Consider the following 16,308-nt stretch of genomic DNA (forward strand, 5'->3'; position numbering starts at 1 on the left):
AATATTATCTCATTTGATTCTCACAACAATACCATGAAAAATAGATTCCATTAGCATCTTTATTTTACAGATAAGGGAACTGAGGATGAGAGCTTAATTGAACTGTTTAGGATTATACAGCTAGGAAATATCTGAAGTAGGGTGTGAATTCAGGTTTTCCTGATTTCAAGTCTGAAATTCTATAGTAGTGGTGTTAACCTCAGATAGAAATTGAGCATACTCACCTGTATAGAAAGACCTAAGAGGTCCATATATTGACTCAATTTCAAAATGTACCATTATCAATGTTTTATTGTATTTTTATTTGTTGTGTTGAATATTTTCCAACTTTCAATTGACTTTGGAAGCACTCAGGAATATTGTTAGTTGTATGTAGCCTATGAGTAGCACATTTGAGCCCTCTGCTTCATGCAATGTAAATGCCTTATTTTAAAAAAAAAGCACGACATGTTTAAGAGTTTGCATTCAACAGCAAATCATATTAATTTCCACCTTCACAGCTGCAAGCTTACCTATAGGGATAACTCCTTTATAGACAGCCATATATAGATTGTATAGAAGAAAAAAAAAACTTCCTTATTTAAGATAATGAGAAAGTTGGTCCATAAATTAATTTTAATTTTCCAAATGTTTTTTAAGAATGATAAGAATTTCTAATGAAGAGTAAGAGACCAGAGAAACTCTTCAAGGTATCTGACCTTAAAGAAAGTCTACAAATCCTAGGGAAATTTTAATAAGTATTTACTAAATTAATTTATCCAACTAATAGTTGTTGTAAGCCTCCTATGTGTAGAACAGTTCATGGTACAGTAAGTGTATAAAGAATATAAATAGGAAAAATACACACCCTCTGCCTTCAAGGAGCTTACAAATTAGTAAATGAGACAGTTAACATGGAGAAGTGTATGACAAAGAGAAATCAAGTACAAGTAGAAAGTTATCATTTATGATGGAGTTACATATATGGGTAGGTTTCATGAAGAGGTGACAATGGAGTTCGAATCAGGAAAATAGGAAATATTCCAATCAATTGGTGGGAGGGGGATGAGACTCAGCTGCAAACAAAACAAAACAAAACCAAAAAAACCCCAACATAAAGACCCTTAGGTGGTGGCATATGGTGAATGGTCAGGGAAAGGTAAATTTTCCAGTGCAGCTAGTCTAGACTATATAAGCAGAATACACCAGGGAAGATGTGCTGGCAAGACTGGAACAACAAATTAAGGAGACTTCACTGATGTTCTTGAAAGTTGAACTAAGAAGGCTTTATTTTAAAGTAGTTATTGGAATGGTTTTGAGTAGGAAAATTCCAAAATTAGAAATGGTGTTTTAGGAAGTGTAATCTGATGGCAATATGCATGACAGATTAAGGCATAAGAGATAAAGAGACAAACTGAAAACTATTTGGTTTCATACTCTTCTTCAACCTCTAAAGAGGAATTAAATTTTAAATTAATCTTAAAAAACCTAAAAGAATTATTCTAAATGTTTGTACAGTTTGTTCTTTTCCCTTTAAAGACGGTACAATGCCACACTTTGAAGACAGAGTAACACATTCTCTTTAGTTCCTTAATAATAAGACTATTAAGTGCACTTAAAATATTTATCCATATATAATTTTTGACCAGAGAGGAAAAGATTAGGGGTTTCTTAAGTAACATTGCCATTGATTCAGGTGAATGCGAGAAAAAGTGGGTTGTAACAGGAGGTGGGGGGTGGAAAGAGAGCAAAGGGAAGAAGAGGGAAAATTAAGGTATGATTTTAACCATTTCCATACAACTTAGTATTTTGCATAACATTATTTAAGCTAAACATTTTAAAGTGTTGTTTCAAACTCAAGTACTTTAAAATGTTAAAACATTCCTGTAAAAGAGGACAGAAGAGTTGAATCAATAGCAAATAAGCAAAGACTTGAAAATATTACTCCAATACAAATAAGAAAGCTGAATTTTAGGATTGAGAAGAATGTCTCTCTTTAATAAAAAATGATAGTTTGATTTTTAAAAGCCAACAAAATCTATTGACAAAAGTTGAGAAGTGCTGGTAATTGTGGTGCATTGGAAGAAATGAAAATTGCTTTCCCTCTACTGGTTTTGTATTTAGAATTATCATATCAAGGACTTTCTTAACATACAGCATCAGTGATGATGTGGATATAATGAAGGCATTTTAGTAGTTTTTGTTAACTCCTAATTAGTATAGTTGACTATTTTAAACTTGAGAAACTATGCTAAGCCATTACAATTTATAAAATTTTAACCTATAAATTTTAATAACCTTTCAAATAAGGAATGCAATTCCTAATGTAGTGGGATATTGTTCTATTTATCAAATGACGTAGTTATTCATAGAGTTAAGTATACTTTATTGCAAAAGACCTAAGCAATAAACAAATAATTCAAAAGCACTAATTGAATACAACATAATGTAGATATGCCTAAAGAAAATGAGTATGCAAAAATAAAACATCTGTCAAGATCATGTCTATTCAGTAAGAAAATAGAATGCTTACAAAGAAGCACTATTACTCTTTTTCATAAGAAAATTAGAAACTATGTGACATAGTTTAAAAAAACTAAGGAGATAGATTTAAGAAGAAACATTTTTTTCACATTTCAGACTGAAAAATTATTTTTGTATATACTTATGAGTACACATTACAATGTGTTAAAGTTGAAGTAGCACATGGGGATCAATGTCTCAGATGAATTTTGTGCAAGATTATAGAAGAGTTTCCATGGCAAAAAAATCTTTTAAAAAATACCCCAAAGAAATATTCTACTACATTTGTTCTTAGAGATCCTCTATTTCCAACTTCCATGTCTCTATGACCACTTTATAAAACCACTTTATATCCTAAACAGGCACTGCATTTATGAAAAATTAGAGTACATACATACATATATATATATATACACACATATATATATATGTGTGTGTGTGTGTGTGTGTCAGGAAACTAAATAAATGAAATATTATTCAAATAAAGGATGCTTACCATCAAAAAATAATTTGCTTCTAAAATTACCTAGTTTCTTTTGCGTTCTGGAAGAAAAGTAATGATTACTAAAATTGATGATGATGATAAAGAGGATGATAATTATAAAGATTTCTTTCAATCTACTAGTATGGAAAATACGACATTTAAGTCTACTACTAATTAATTTATTCTCATCCTGAATTGATAACATTCAACTAGAATCTCCATCTTGATCTGTCCAAACATCCATTTAGAGCATGGAGGCACCAGCACCACCCTTAGTACCCTCTGATATAACTCCTCATTTTATAGATAAGGAAAGAAGCCCAGTACTGTTAATTGACTTGGTACAGTCAGGATGGAACTCCATCATATAAGCAATTAACATTTCTTGAGAACCAAGTATGTTGCAGACACCATACCAACTGCTAGGGATTCAAAAGAGAGGTTGAAAACAGTGTCTACTAGTCAAGAAGCTTATCAACTAATTCAAGATGACATGCAAATAACATATAGAAAGCAAGGTAGATACAGGATAAATAGAAAGTAATCATCAGAGGAAAGACACCAGAATTAGGAGGTGTTGGAGAAGGCTTTCAGTAAAATATTGGATTTTACATAGAACTTAGAGGAACCTGGAGAGGTCAATAGAAAGAAAGCTCTTTCAGATATGAGACAACCAGAGAAAATGCAGGTTTTTGTACCAGACTACAAATCCAAGACTTTCTCCCACACTTCTCATTCTATCTGAATATCCCATGTTATCTCAAATTCAAAATATTAAAAGAATAGTTGATCCTTCATTTCACCTTGACTTCACTCTTTCTAGTGATATTACCATTTACTCAGTTTTCCACCTTCATATTCTTGTAGTTTCAACTGAATATTTTCTTTCTCCCACATATCTTGTAAATCCTAACTTACCAAGATCTGGGTAATTGTCTCTCTGTAATATCTGTCTCAACTGATCCCTATTCTCTATTTCCTTTATAATCAATTGTTTAATAAGTAGTTTAAATTCCTTTGCATAACATTTAAAGGCCACCACCATATGATGGCACCCTATCGTTATATCTCCTCATCATAATTTCGTTTCTGTTCCAGCATCAAGACTATTTTTCTCCCCTGAAACCACTATATCTTTTTTACTTCTGTGCTTTTTCTTATATTGTGCTTCCTTTTATTGATACATCTCTCCCCTTGCCATAAGAATAAAATCTTCTTGAAGGCAAGTATTACTTTTGATTTTTCTCTGTATTTCTAGGACTTAGCATATAATAAGCCCTTAATAAATGATTAATTAGTAAATTCCTATACACACCTCAAAACATAATTCAAATAGCATCCATACTCAAAATGCAATCTAAAACCTTGATTGACACCATTTTTCCCCTTTGGTCTCCCCTCTAAATGCAGGGCTGTGGAGTAGAGTAACAAACAACTTCCAAAGTTCTCTATTGTAGAGGACAAAACCGAACTTTCTACTCCTTTCTTTCTGTATCTGCTACAGTACCTGGTCTCAATTCCAAAGAAAAAGAAATCAGAAATGGAGTACCTCTAGGAACCAGTATAGTAGAATATTCCTTTTTTGTTTTTGTTTTTTAAATTTCTTCCCTTCCCACCTCCACCCCTTTTTCCCAGTCTCCTTTTGTGTGTTATTTCCCTCTATTAGAATGTAAGCTCCTTAAGGGCAGGGATTGCCTTTCTTTCTATTCCTTGTATCTCCAATGATTCACACTGTATCCAGCAAAAAAGGTTTATAGGATTTAATTGAAGCCTTTCCTGACAACTCATTTACCACCATACTCCAATCATGGTAAATAAACTTTTACCCTCAGATCTTCACACTTTTTTATTTCTTTAATATATTAAATATATATTTTTATTCATTTTGGTTACTCTATCTTACTAGATAGGAAACAATCAGAAAGGATCATGTTTTTCATACTTAGCAGAGTGTTTTGCATACAGGACCCATTTCAATAAATGTTTGCTCATTAATTAAACTTGAACTGATGCAAAAAAAATGTTTCACTTATCACTTATATTTGATAGCATATAACTATTTTTCTTTTAATACTTTAATACTTAATGTACTTCACAGCCTCTCTGGGTCAGGTAACCTCTTCCTGAGTTGATTTAGCTGAAAAAACATTCATCATTGAATATGGTGGTTGAATTATCCTGGCAAAATTTTACTGTATCAAGAGCAAAGGGCTTAGAGATAGAAGATCTTAATTTGAATTCCAGAATAGATAACTGATTAATGAATCCTTGGGCTAGTAACTGAATTTCTTAATTTCTTCATCAGTAGAATGGAGATAGTATTTCAACTGCCTGATTTCACATGACCATATAAGAGGAAGTGTTTTGTAAACCCCAAATTCCCAAATTCTGTATTTACATGTATTCTTTAGGATAACATTAAAGCATCTACAATTATCCCTCACATATTGCAACTCTTCCCATCATGCTTTTTTTTGTTATTCTTTTTTTTAGGTTTTTGCAAGGCAAATGGGGTTAAGTGGCTTGCCCAAGGCCACACAGCTAGGCAATTATTAAGTGTCTGAGACCAGATTTGAACCCAGGTACTCCTGACTCCAGGGCTGGTGCTTTATCCACTGTGCCACCTAGCCACCCCCCATCATGCTTTTGATATATGATGCATTAGAATAAGAAATAAAATGAGAAGTTTTGGGGAATTTTGCACAAGTTGCAGATGACACATGAAGCCCACAAGACAACACAGAGGCCATGATCAAGTACTAAATCCAAATTTTTCAATAAGTATTCCATAAAAGAAAAAAGAAAAAATTCAGACTTCTCTTGCACAAAGGGAGGATTAAACATTTTTATAGAGATTTTCCAGAAAGTGAAAGGGATAACTATATGTAATTATTGGTATACAGAGACAGTGGTGTTCATAACAGCATCAACCTTCTTCATTGGATTTTACAAACAAATGCATAAATTAACAGTGCTGCTTTTGACAGACATCTCTCTTCATTTATTAAGTCAAATGTTTGCTAACTAAGGTTCATTTTGAGTATTTTTTTGGATCTCTTTGATTTGCCAATTATTTTATAGTGGCTAAATTTTTGGATGAAATTATTACAGTTGGTGTTAAGCTCTGTTGTACATTTCTCATTTTTAGTTTCAAATATTATTTACTTAAATAAATCATGGTTAAATTATAGCAGAGAGGTATGTATTTATCATGGGTACCCCGCACTGTGATGGAGGAGATCTAGCTCAAAGTCCAGACTGAGGAGATATTCCATGTGATTAGTGAAACCACTGCAGTGTTCACATCTCAGATCATTAAAGAGGCTCCTGGAAGACATATTATTCAAAGAAATTTGGTCTGACCACCTACATAGAAAGACCAAATGGATGATTCATATTTATTTCTCAGATTTTAAAATGCATTTGTATGGCTACTTATTGAGTTATCTAGTAGTATGTATATCTGAGAATAGTACAGAGGGTCAAAGCGTAAGGTCTAGAGTTTAATAAGAAAATAGGCAGGGTTGCTTTTAGGAAACTGCAGAGCTCTTTTACTAACTCAACGTTTCTTCAAAAAAGCAAAGTCCATTATTTCATGAGGGTTCCTAAATGGTAACAAGATAAAAAAACAAAAGGTATTCTAAATATGGCAAAGGAGGGGACCATGATGAACAACATATAATCAGCAAAGACCATAAGAGAAGAACGTGAGTAAAGTTGTTATCAAGGAATTACATGAAAAGAACAGAAGATGGGTGAGTCAAGGGACAGATAGAAGGACAAATGGTAAGCAGTTAGAGCATTACCTCACAATGTATATGAAGTCAGGAGAAAGCAATGATGGATTTCAGTATGTTGGGTTAACTCCTGTTGTGAATTTTAGAAGAGGAAGTACAAGTGTTGTACAAGATGGGCAGGAATAGATTTCTTGAAATATTTATTATTCAGAGGGAATTCTCAAATCAATAAGTTCAAAGTTCTATTTTGATATGTTTATTGTTATTATTGTTATCATTATTTTATACTATCTCAACAGGCTCACAATTTTCCACTGAGGTAGGATTTATGAGAACTTGTACTCTGGTGGCATAAAATTAAAGAACTTAGTGTCCCTGCCTATACATGACAAGCCACCAATGTAAGACTTAAGCCTGATAAAAAATATCAAAATGAGATAGATCACAAGAAAGATAAGTTTGTTAATTTTGCTTATAAGACCTTATAAGGTCTATGGCAAAATTCATTCTTAGAAAATGTTCACTGTTTATTATATTTTAGTAAAGAAATCACTCTACTTTCATTGTTTTAAAGTAACCTCTTAGTAGTCAAATATTTGATTTCCAGAGTAGAAAGGCAAATTGTTTTTTAGTTTCAAATACTTGTTAGAAAATCTCAATTATTCTAGCAATATTTGCCTTTTATAATCCATTGTATAAATTATTTCAAACCTATAAATATCAATTTAAATGTTTAGAGGTTTATATTTTTCTTATCTTTGATATATATACATAAAATTTATTATATTGAATTTTCCATTTGAATTAGTAGTCTCTTCTTTCTGTCTTTTTGTTTCTCTGTGTCTTTGTCTTTTTTTCTCTCTTCTATATTTATTCTATACCCCCTTTCCCCTTTCTCCAACTCCAAGACATGAAAAAAAATTACCATTACAGTAGGGAGGTTGGATCATTATGAATTTCCACTCATCACTATACTGATAATGTAAGGCATGAAGTTTTGTCAGAAAGTAGCAACTCCATGTGACTGGATATGAACAGGAACACTTTACTAGGATGAGAAAGGAAACTCCTGATTGGTCCCAGGAACTTGGGATGTATGTAACTAGTGACTCAGACTTAGAAGGAATGAGCTCTTGGCAGAGAAATTCCTTCCTACAATTTTCAAGGTTCAGAAAGTGCTTTAAAAAAATCCAAGAGGACAAAGTCATTTCCAAAGCAAAAAGGATGGTTCCTTGTCGAGGCCAGCTAGGTGGCACAGTGGATAGAACACTGGTCCTGGAGTCAGGAGGACTTGAGTTCAAATCCGATCTTAGACACTGAATAACTGCCTAACTATGTGATTTTGGGCAAGTCACTTAACCCCATTTCCTTAAATAACAATTAAAAAAAAATTCTCTACAGCATGGGTCCTTGTGAAGAATTCATTTCCCCTGATTTTCAGTCACCAGATGAGTTCATTGCTTCAATCATGCCACAATCCAGTTAATTCTGATCATCTCTGCTAAATTAGAAACCAAAATATCAATAAATGACTCTCCATAATGATCCCAATTTTACTTGATTACCACCAAGCAGAAACAAATTTCTCATCAAAAGAGAAGAATTTGTTCCTTAGAAAACAACTGCTGGTTAAAAAATATTACTAGGGAAAAACTATTTCTTAGAGTTTTCCCTGTTTTTCATTTAGTTTCAACCAAACACTTCAATTACTTCAACTGTACAATTTAATATAGCTAAGAAAATTATATGCTAGAATGTAAATGGATTTTCTATTTATTAAGCATCTTTGCACTGCTACATGAGGGCTTATATAGTATTGAATCACATATAAAATAGTACATTTTTATGTTTCAAAATCAGAATAGTGAAAAACATGTCCATTGAAGAAAGGAAGTGACATAGTAGAGTGAATAGGGGCTAGACTTGGAGTAGAGAAGATCTAGGTTCAAGTAGAGCAGACTTTGGTTCAAGTTCTGCATCTGAAACATCCAGTGTGACCATGGACAAAGTTCTGAAAGTAGAAGTTCCAGACTACTCTCTTATGCTATATTATAGATTAAGCTGTCAATCACTATAAATAATCAATCACCATAAATAGAAAAGCTTCTCATGAGTACTTCCCTATCATGATGAAATCAAACCTGGATACCAACTCCTCTTCCATTTCCTACCACTACCAAAAAAATTACATGGTTAAAAGGCCTAAACTGCTAATATAGCTCAATACACATTTTTCAAATCATAATAGGGACTGTTCTTTCCTTTTAGCATTGACATGTCAAGTTCATTTTAACACAGACTTCACTATAATTTTCCACACTGCTATAAGCAAATGTAATAGTTTTTATAAAAATTAATTGATATAATGGTAAACAATTTTAATTATTGCATCATTTCTCAAATGCTGTTAAATGTGTACACATAACAGAAATAATATCTGAAACATTTGTTCTGTGACAGAGAAAGATGAATATTTAAAAACATGTAAAATAAATGTACTTATATTCACACTGTTAATTTTGTGCAGATGATTTGCTATAAGCAAATATCCTTATGGAAAACTGTGCTGATATATTAGAAATATTACAAAATGGAAAACGGGAAGAATCATGCATAAGAAAATTTTTCCTCTTCATTTGCATTAGCAGACATTAGTATGTTTACATTGCTAAGAATATAAAGTAGTATTCTAGCTATGAATAAATGTACTATTGTCTGTCAAAATATTCCACTGACAAGGATAGAAAATGATACTCATCTTTCATAGACAAGCTCTTATTTTTAAACTGAACACTTTTGGAAAATACTGGCCTTAGATACAAACAATCTCAAAATTACCACCCCCCCCCAAGAAAAGATTCACACCTTGGAAGAAATAACCAAGAATTGTGCCATCAAAATTTAAAGCTATTTACACATGCCCTGTGAAAGAATGAAAAATCACTAAATTCTCACACTCTTCAAAATTTCATGCCTATAAAAACTTCAAGTGATCCTTGTTACTAATCCTAATTAAAAAAAATCCTTTTCTGACTAACTGTTCAATCTAGGAAAATAGTGTACTTTAAAAAGAAGAATATCATTTACATTTTGTTGAACTATACCTCTCCAATTTATCCTTTAAACATTACTGCCTCTTACCAGTAGGCAGCACTGTTACATCTTTTTACCTCTTACCAATGTTAATGTTATACAATGCCATCTGTAACTTATTACACAATATCTGACCTTTTCTTGCATTCTAGCCTCATTATTTTTACTTCATACTATTTATCTCACAGATTTTATTTTTTCCTAAAAGCAAAATTAGAGTTAACATTCATTTGTTAGGTATATAAAACACTGGATGCAATAATACAAAAAAGAAATAGGAAGGTGCTGGGGTGGGAGAAAGATTAAAGGGGTGATTATCCTGTGACTTGATAGTTTTTTTTTTATTTTAAAAGAGGCTTGGATGATTTATGATGAGCAAAGTCATTTGACTAAATTAGTTCAGTCTAAAATGTGTTTTTCTTATTATTTCATGTAGAAATATTTAATGTATAATATTATTCAACATGAAAACAAAATTTAGACTATAGACTAACAAACATCAAATCATAATCCTGAATCTTCTTCTTTACAAACTGTTTGTTTATTCCATAAATTCTTCTCTATCAAGACCCTGAAGGATCCAAAAACAATTCCCTATTAAAACCAAAAGGCAATATGCAAAAATTTAAGGAAAAACAAGTCTTTCCTCTAAAAGTTCCCAGATAAACAGTGTAACTTCCACATATTAGCAGCACCCTAACTGACCACATGATAATTTAAAAGATTCTATCATCCTTTAAAACCAAAATTATAATTTTCTACTTCAACAAAAAAAAGCAGTGAAACGTAAAATGGGCCAACATCAAAACATAACAAGGAAAGGAAGATAAATTAAGAGAAATTCATTGGTTTTTTCACTAACTAATCAGAGATATACTGAAAAGGACCTTTTAAGTTTAATGATACCTGCTCATTAAATGATGCTAAACACTGAAATACCATGAACAGCAGGGAATTTCAGTTTACATTAGAGAAAAAAAATAAAAGGGTAAAAATGACTGAAGTTGGTCATTTCAAGCTGATAGGGCACTTCAAATGAATAACAGAAGAATAAAAGAGACACTCTAGGTTAAATTAGGTTCTCCTATTCCTTTTCTTGAAAGTGCTCAACTTCACAAATTTTATTTGAATTAACTAACCTGCTAAAATCAAAGATTTGAATAGGGGTAAAGTCAAACAAGTAACTACACTTCACAGTATTTACCCATTATACAACAGATAAAATCTTAACATTAAAAAGAATTTTATTTTTTTAAATGCATATCTGTTCTGCATTCAAGTAAATGATTGCACTAAAATTAGGCACACTGAAAATGGAAACTAAAGAAAATTTATTTACTTGGAGTCATTTAATATGTTAATGAACATTTACTTCTTCACAATTTTGCATAATTTTTATAAAATAATTTACTTTCAGGAAGTCATTCTGATTGCTTACCACACACAAACTATATTCATATTATACAACACACACACACACACACACACACACACACACACACACACACGTACACACAAGACATCTCTCCTCCAAATACATTTCATACATTATTTTAAAAACGAATGAACTTTTTACTTCTTTTCATTGTAAAGAATAAGGGTTACTGGAAAGATAACAGCAAGCAGAATGTGACACAAATTCTCCATTTTTCTCATTTACAAAAGCCAAGCACAATTTTTTTTTTTAGTTTTCATAAAACTAGTCACTTATGATCCTAGACAAAATTCTGAAGGCAGAGGTAAATAGTTTTGTGGATTTCCCTTAATGAATTTATTTTTCCCTTTTTAGTACCTTACTCTCCAACCTCCATTCCAAGTACTTAAAGAGAAAGATAATGTTAGTAGAACAAATTCATGCTAAACTGTAGGTGACTATTAACTTTTCTAGCAATATATGCACTTTGTAAAGGTTGGAAAAAGACTGGTAAAGGACAAAAAGTAATGCTTAATAAAAGAAAATAATCATTAGATGATGGAAATAGGGAATGTATGCTTGGAATCATAAGTCAGAGTCCCTTAAGGACTTTCTTCTTTCTCACCTTTTTGAAATGCACCACTTCTCTTCGCCGTGATGGTAAATTTTTTCTTAAACTGGAACTTGTTTCTACAGGAGTTGAAGTCAGTGCTTATCAAATTTAGGACTTTGGAGGTTACAGGGATATTGTTTGCAGAAAAATTAGAATCACAAAACCTCAAAAGTACAAATATTTGAAGTTACCGATCATGATACCCTTCTAAAGCTTCTTTTTGTTTGATGTCATCATAGATATCAAAATGTTGAGAATGGTTAAAATAAAGTAGAAGCTAAACAGTGCTCTCTACCTAGTTTGGAGTGAATTCAATTAATCAATAAACATTCATCATTCAAGAGTTCTGTGTATACACATGGAATTTTTGCATAGGTTGAGGTATATATGGCAGGAATAAAACCATCTACAAATGAATGAGAAAAACTCTTTGCTTGGCATTATGTGTTTCAGTTTACTAATTTATAAGATGAGAGAACTGAACTAGATGGCTTCTGAAATCTCTTCCAGTTCTGTATGCTTAATGCTGTCACAATCTTAGAGCTGATAGTACCATCTAAGTCCCAGTCATGGCACTAGGTATGTAAATCAGTCAGGATAGATCTTGAAATTCCCTAGGGATGGAGGCTTTATCAACTGTCCTCAGTTATACCATCTTGAGAGTCAAGAAATTACTTCCTATGTCTAAATTAAATCCTTCCTAATTAAATTTCAGTCTAGTTCAGGTGTATTGTATGACAATGATAAGAGATGATTAAGAATCAAATTGACAATTTTTAAAAATATTCTTAAATCTCTCCTCATCTAGGTAAAATGCATCCAGTTCATTTAATCATTTCTCATATGAACTATTCACTATCTAAAAATTTCTGCTATTCTTCTTTGGGCCCTCTCCTTTATTTCTCAATTTTCTTTCAAAGTCTACTAATTGATTGTATGATTTAAGAAAAGTCTTATTTAAAAAAAAAACCTCTCAGTCCACAGATTGCTTTTGGACCTTACATACATATTATATTTTAAAATCATGTCTTTGTGAGGAAAATACTAGAATACAATGGGCATGGTTTTAAAAATATTATTGGGTATTTATGTGGCTTCCTATCCCTTCCTTCCCTTTTTTTTTTTAATCATTCAGAAAGTAGCCTAATCTCTACTGATCCTCTTTCCAAAACTATAGGATACAAAGGAAATCTACATTTTACTAACACATCTATCCAAATTCCAAAGCAGAAAGCTTTAACTATAATAAGTGTTCAATCAATTTATTTATCTCAATACAGTAAATAAATCCAAATTTCTGGAGTACTGAACAATTGTTTTAGGAGTTTGTTTCTTTGCTTTGTTTTATCTCAGACAATAAAGCTACACATTCTAAGACTGGCCAAGATCGAACTATAAAAGATCAGCAACTAATACATAGCAATGCTAAGATCTATACACTCACTGAAAGTGGACTCCTTAAGACTGGTTTCAGTAACAAAGACAATCACAAGTAGGAGTTCAGATAGTGGAATGGATCTTCCTTTCCATTCCCTGCAGGGAGCAACATATAACTTCTCTTTCTGCTAGCAGCTGTTCTAAATCTTTTCTCAATAGTCCCTAAGGCCACATTCCCATTCCATTTCTCACTCTCTAAGCAGATAACCCTGTCTCCCTTACAAGAAGACTGAGACTATTGGGCTTGAGTCCCCTTTCATTACCATCACCCAACTGCTCAGTTTTACTTGATTTTTCTCACCTGCTCAGAATTTCTTGCCATCTTTGATTCTTGAATTTTCTCACCTTCTAGCTTTAAAGGTGTCTCCTTTCTATTGCTAATTTTACTATGATTTTAGTCCTATTCTCTCCCCTTTCTTCTAGTACCATAATGATATAGCAATTTCCCCTCTTCCTCTTGCATAGGAACTTATTCTTTTGCACTGGCTCTATCTTCTAGTTTCTCTTTATCAGGCTAGCTTCCCTCAAGATTAATTGTATCAGTAAATAAAGAGGCAAGGGAAGGCAAACCAATTATCATTACCATTTCAATCCTATCTCCCCTCAGTACAATTTCCTTGCTCCTTGCCCATCCCACAGCCATCATCAAGGGAAGCACCTCTACTAACTACTGGTCTAGGATCACAAACTCAAGAATGGGAATGCCAATGGCCTCTCTTCTACAAATCTCAGTCTTACACTTAGTACATCTTTATGGGAAGTATATTTCCCATCATTATTGGAAACAGTTCTTGAGGAGATGCTTCTTAGCAATGAAGAAACTTCTAAGCCACTAAAGTCCTTGGCATAACCCAAGAATTCAACATCAAAAACTGATAAGATTTTTACTTTGAAAAAATAATAATAAAGATTAAATATTATCACTGAATCCTAAAGACTATCTGACTTACAGCTGAAACCTTTTCTATTTGCTGTCTCTCTGATTAGAAAGTGAGCTTCCTGAGAGCAATAATATTGTACTTTTCAAATTGTGTAGCCAAAAGCATACTTTGTTCATAGTAAATGCTTTGCTTTTTCATTTCTCTCATTTATTCAATCTGAGACCTCATCGTCTTATAAGCCTTTCCAATTAATGTTGCAGAAAATAATTTCTCCACAAATTTTCACCTTGTACACTTGTTGAACACATTTTCCCCCACAGATATTACATATGATAAATATATAAATGAGAATTTCTAATTTTTGAATAGTTTGTTTAAAAACTGCATAAGACTGTCAAGTCCATTAGTAATTGATCATATTTTATTATTAATAGTCCTGTTTCTGATACATGTCCTTGATTAGGTCAGCTATTGCTTACTCTCAAACCATCAAACATTCACCATGAATCTTTCTATGATTTTTATATCACCTCCAATTTTGATTCTTCTGAATCTTCTTTAATTTTATTCAATCCAAATCAATTTTATGCAACAAATATTTATCATGCATTAGATGCTAAGGATTAAAAGACAAAAGCAAAAACAATGGATTATAATCTCTATGAATTCTACTGTTGAAATAATTTTGGAAACAGAGAACCTCATGGTTGAAAGGGACTTCACAAGTAATCTAGCCTAATTTATATCTGAACCCTAATTCTTCCTTGCAATAAAGCATTCTCTTTTCTAATAGATAGAATTATTAGTAAGTTTTTCTTTGCAAAAAAGCTAACATTGTGCTTTTAAAACATCTAATTAGAGCCTGTAATTCTGGCTGTGTATTTAATCTTTATTTTTTCTGTCAAAGGCCATATGGATATTTATAACATTATTCACCTGCTATATTTGGCTAAAAATTTAATTAATTAACCCCCATAAAAGCTCCTAGATTTATTGAATTTTGAATCCTACCGATGGCTGTCTTGGCAGTGCAAATCCAAATGACTGGCAGGCCTGAGATTCTCTGCCCCTGCTTTAAGGGAAAAACACCTACAAGCTACAATACTGGTTAATCTCAAGTCTTCTCCAGGTCATATAGTTCCTTCAACCAATTCTCACATATAATGAACTTAACCTACTTTAGAAATTTTCCAATAAATGTAACAATACCCTTTCAAAAAGGTGACAACAAGACAAAACTGGAAGAGTGTTGAACTTGAAGTGCTGAGCCTAGAGACACTAAGCCTGAATTCAAATCCTAGCTCTGAGACTTACCATCTGGGCAATTTCAGGCAAATCATTTAACTGCTCTGATCCTCAGTTTCCTCATCTATAAAATGTAGAAGTTAGATTAAACAGCCTCTAAGGTCCCCTCCAGTTCTATGTTTATGATTCCTAAAATATAATTGCTTCAAGTACATGAGCAATACTCAAAATAAGAAACACAAACTATCAATAACCTGGAAAATATTATAAATATTTTAATATATAAATACATAAATGATATGTCACTAATAATCAGACCACTTATGCTGGTAAAGAGATTTGAGATATAGGAACACAGACAAATTAATTCACTACTTATGTAGCTGTGAATTTGTTCAACCATTCTAGAAAATAACTTGCAAGAAAATTATAGAAGACTAAAGCATTTATATCTTTTGACCTAGATATTCAACCACAGGATCGGACTCCAATCAGGTTATAAAACAATTTCAACCAAGTGTGCAGATGACACAAGTAAAATTTATATTTACAAAAATGTTAGGAGTTAATATGTTCAACAAGAAAAAAAGAATGAAAATTTGTATTCAATGACTGAGAAATAACTGTACAAATTTTATACATATATGTATGTGTGTATGCATACACACATACATATATATGTATGTGTGTATAAACTTGCATAGACAAATAATGTCCTGATTTGGGGAGAAGGAAGAAAGAGGACAGAACTCTGTAGCCCAGAGAGTTTGACTTCATTTCTGAAATTTCCTAGAGCATATTAAGGAGGGGTGTGTGTAGATCTAGAAAAGGAAGCAGTAATGCCCAGAGCCAGCCTGGTATCACCAAGGAAAAGCCATGTGGAACTAATTTTATTTCTGCTT

General features: G+C 32.3%; 1 protein-coding gene across 9 annotated transcripts in view; it reads right to left on the reverse strand.

The window, feature by feature from the left end:
- FOXP2 (forkhead box P2) overlaps positions 1 to 16,308 on the reverse strand; it is a 721,187-nt gene that overhangs the window by 312,794 nt on the left and 392,085 nt on the right. The window contains exon 1 of one of the 9 annotated variants that reach the window (XM_074193876.1): positions 1 to 2,330. This exon is cut by the window's left edge and continues 4,019 nt beyond it. The exons of the other annotated variants lie outside the window; for them this stretch is intronic. The gene's annotated coding sequence lies outside the window, so the exon portion shown is untranslated. Of the gene's footprint in view, positions 2,331 to 16,308 lie in introns of those variants that run through there. 9 annotated transcript variants of the gene reach the window in all.

The sequence above is a fragment of the Macrotis lagotis genome, chromosome 7, assembly GCF_037893015.1.
Source record: "Macrotis lagotis isolate mMagLag1 chromosome 7, bilby.v1.9.chrom.fasta, whole genome shotgun sequence".
Taxonomy (NCBI): Eukaryota; Metazoa; Chordata; class Mammalia; order Peramelemorphia; family Peramelidae; genus Macrotis; species Macrotis lagotis.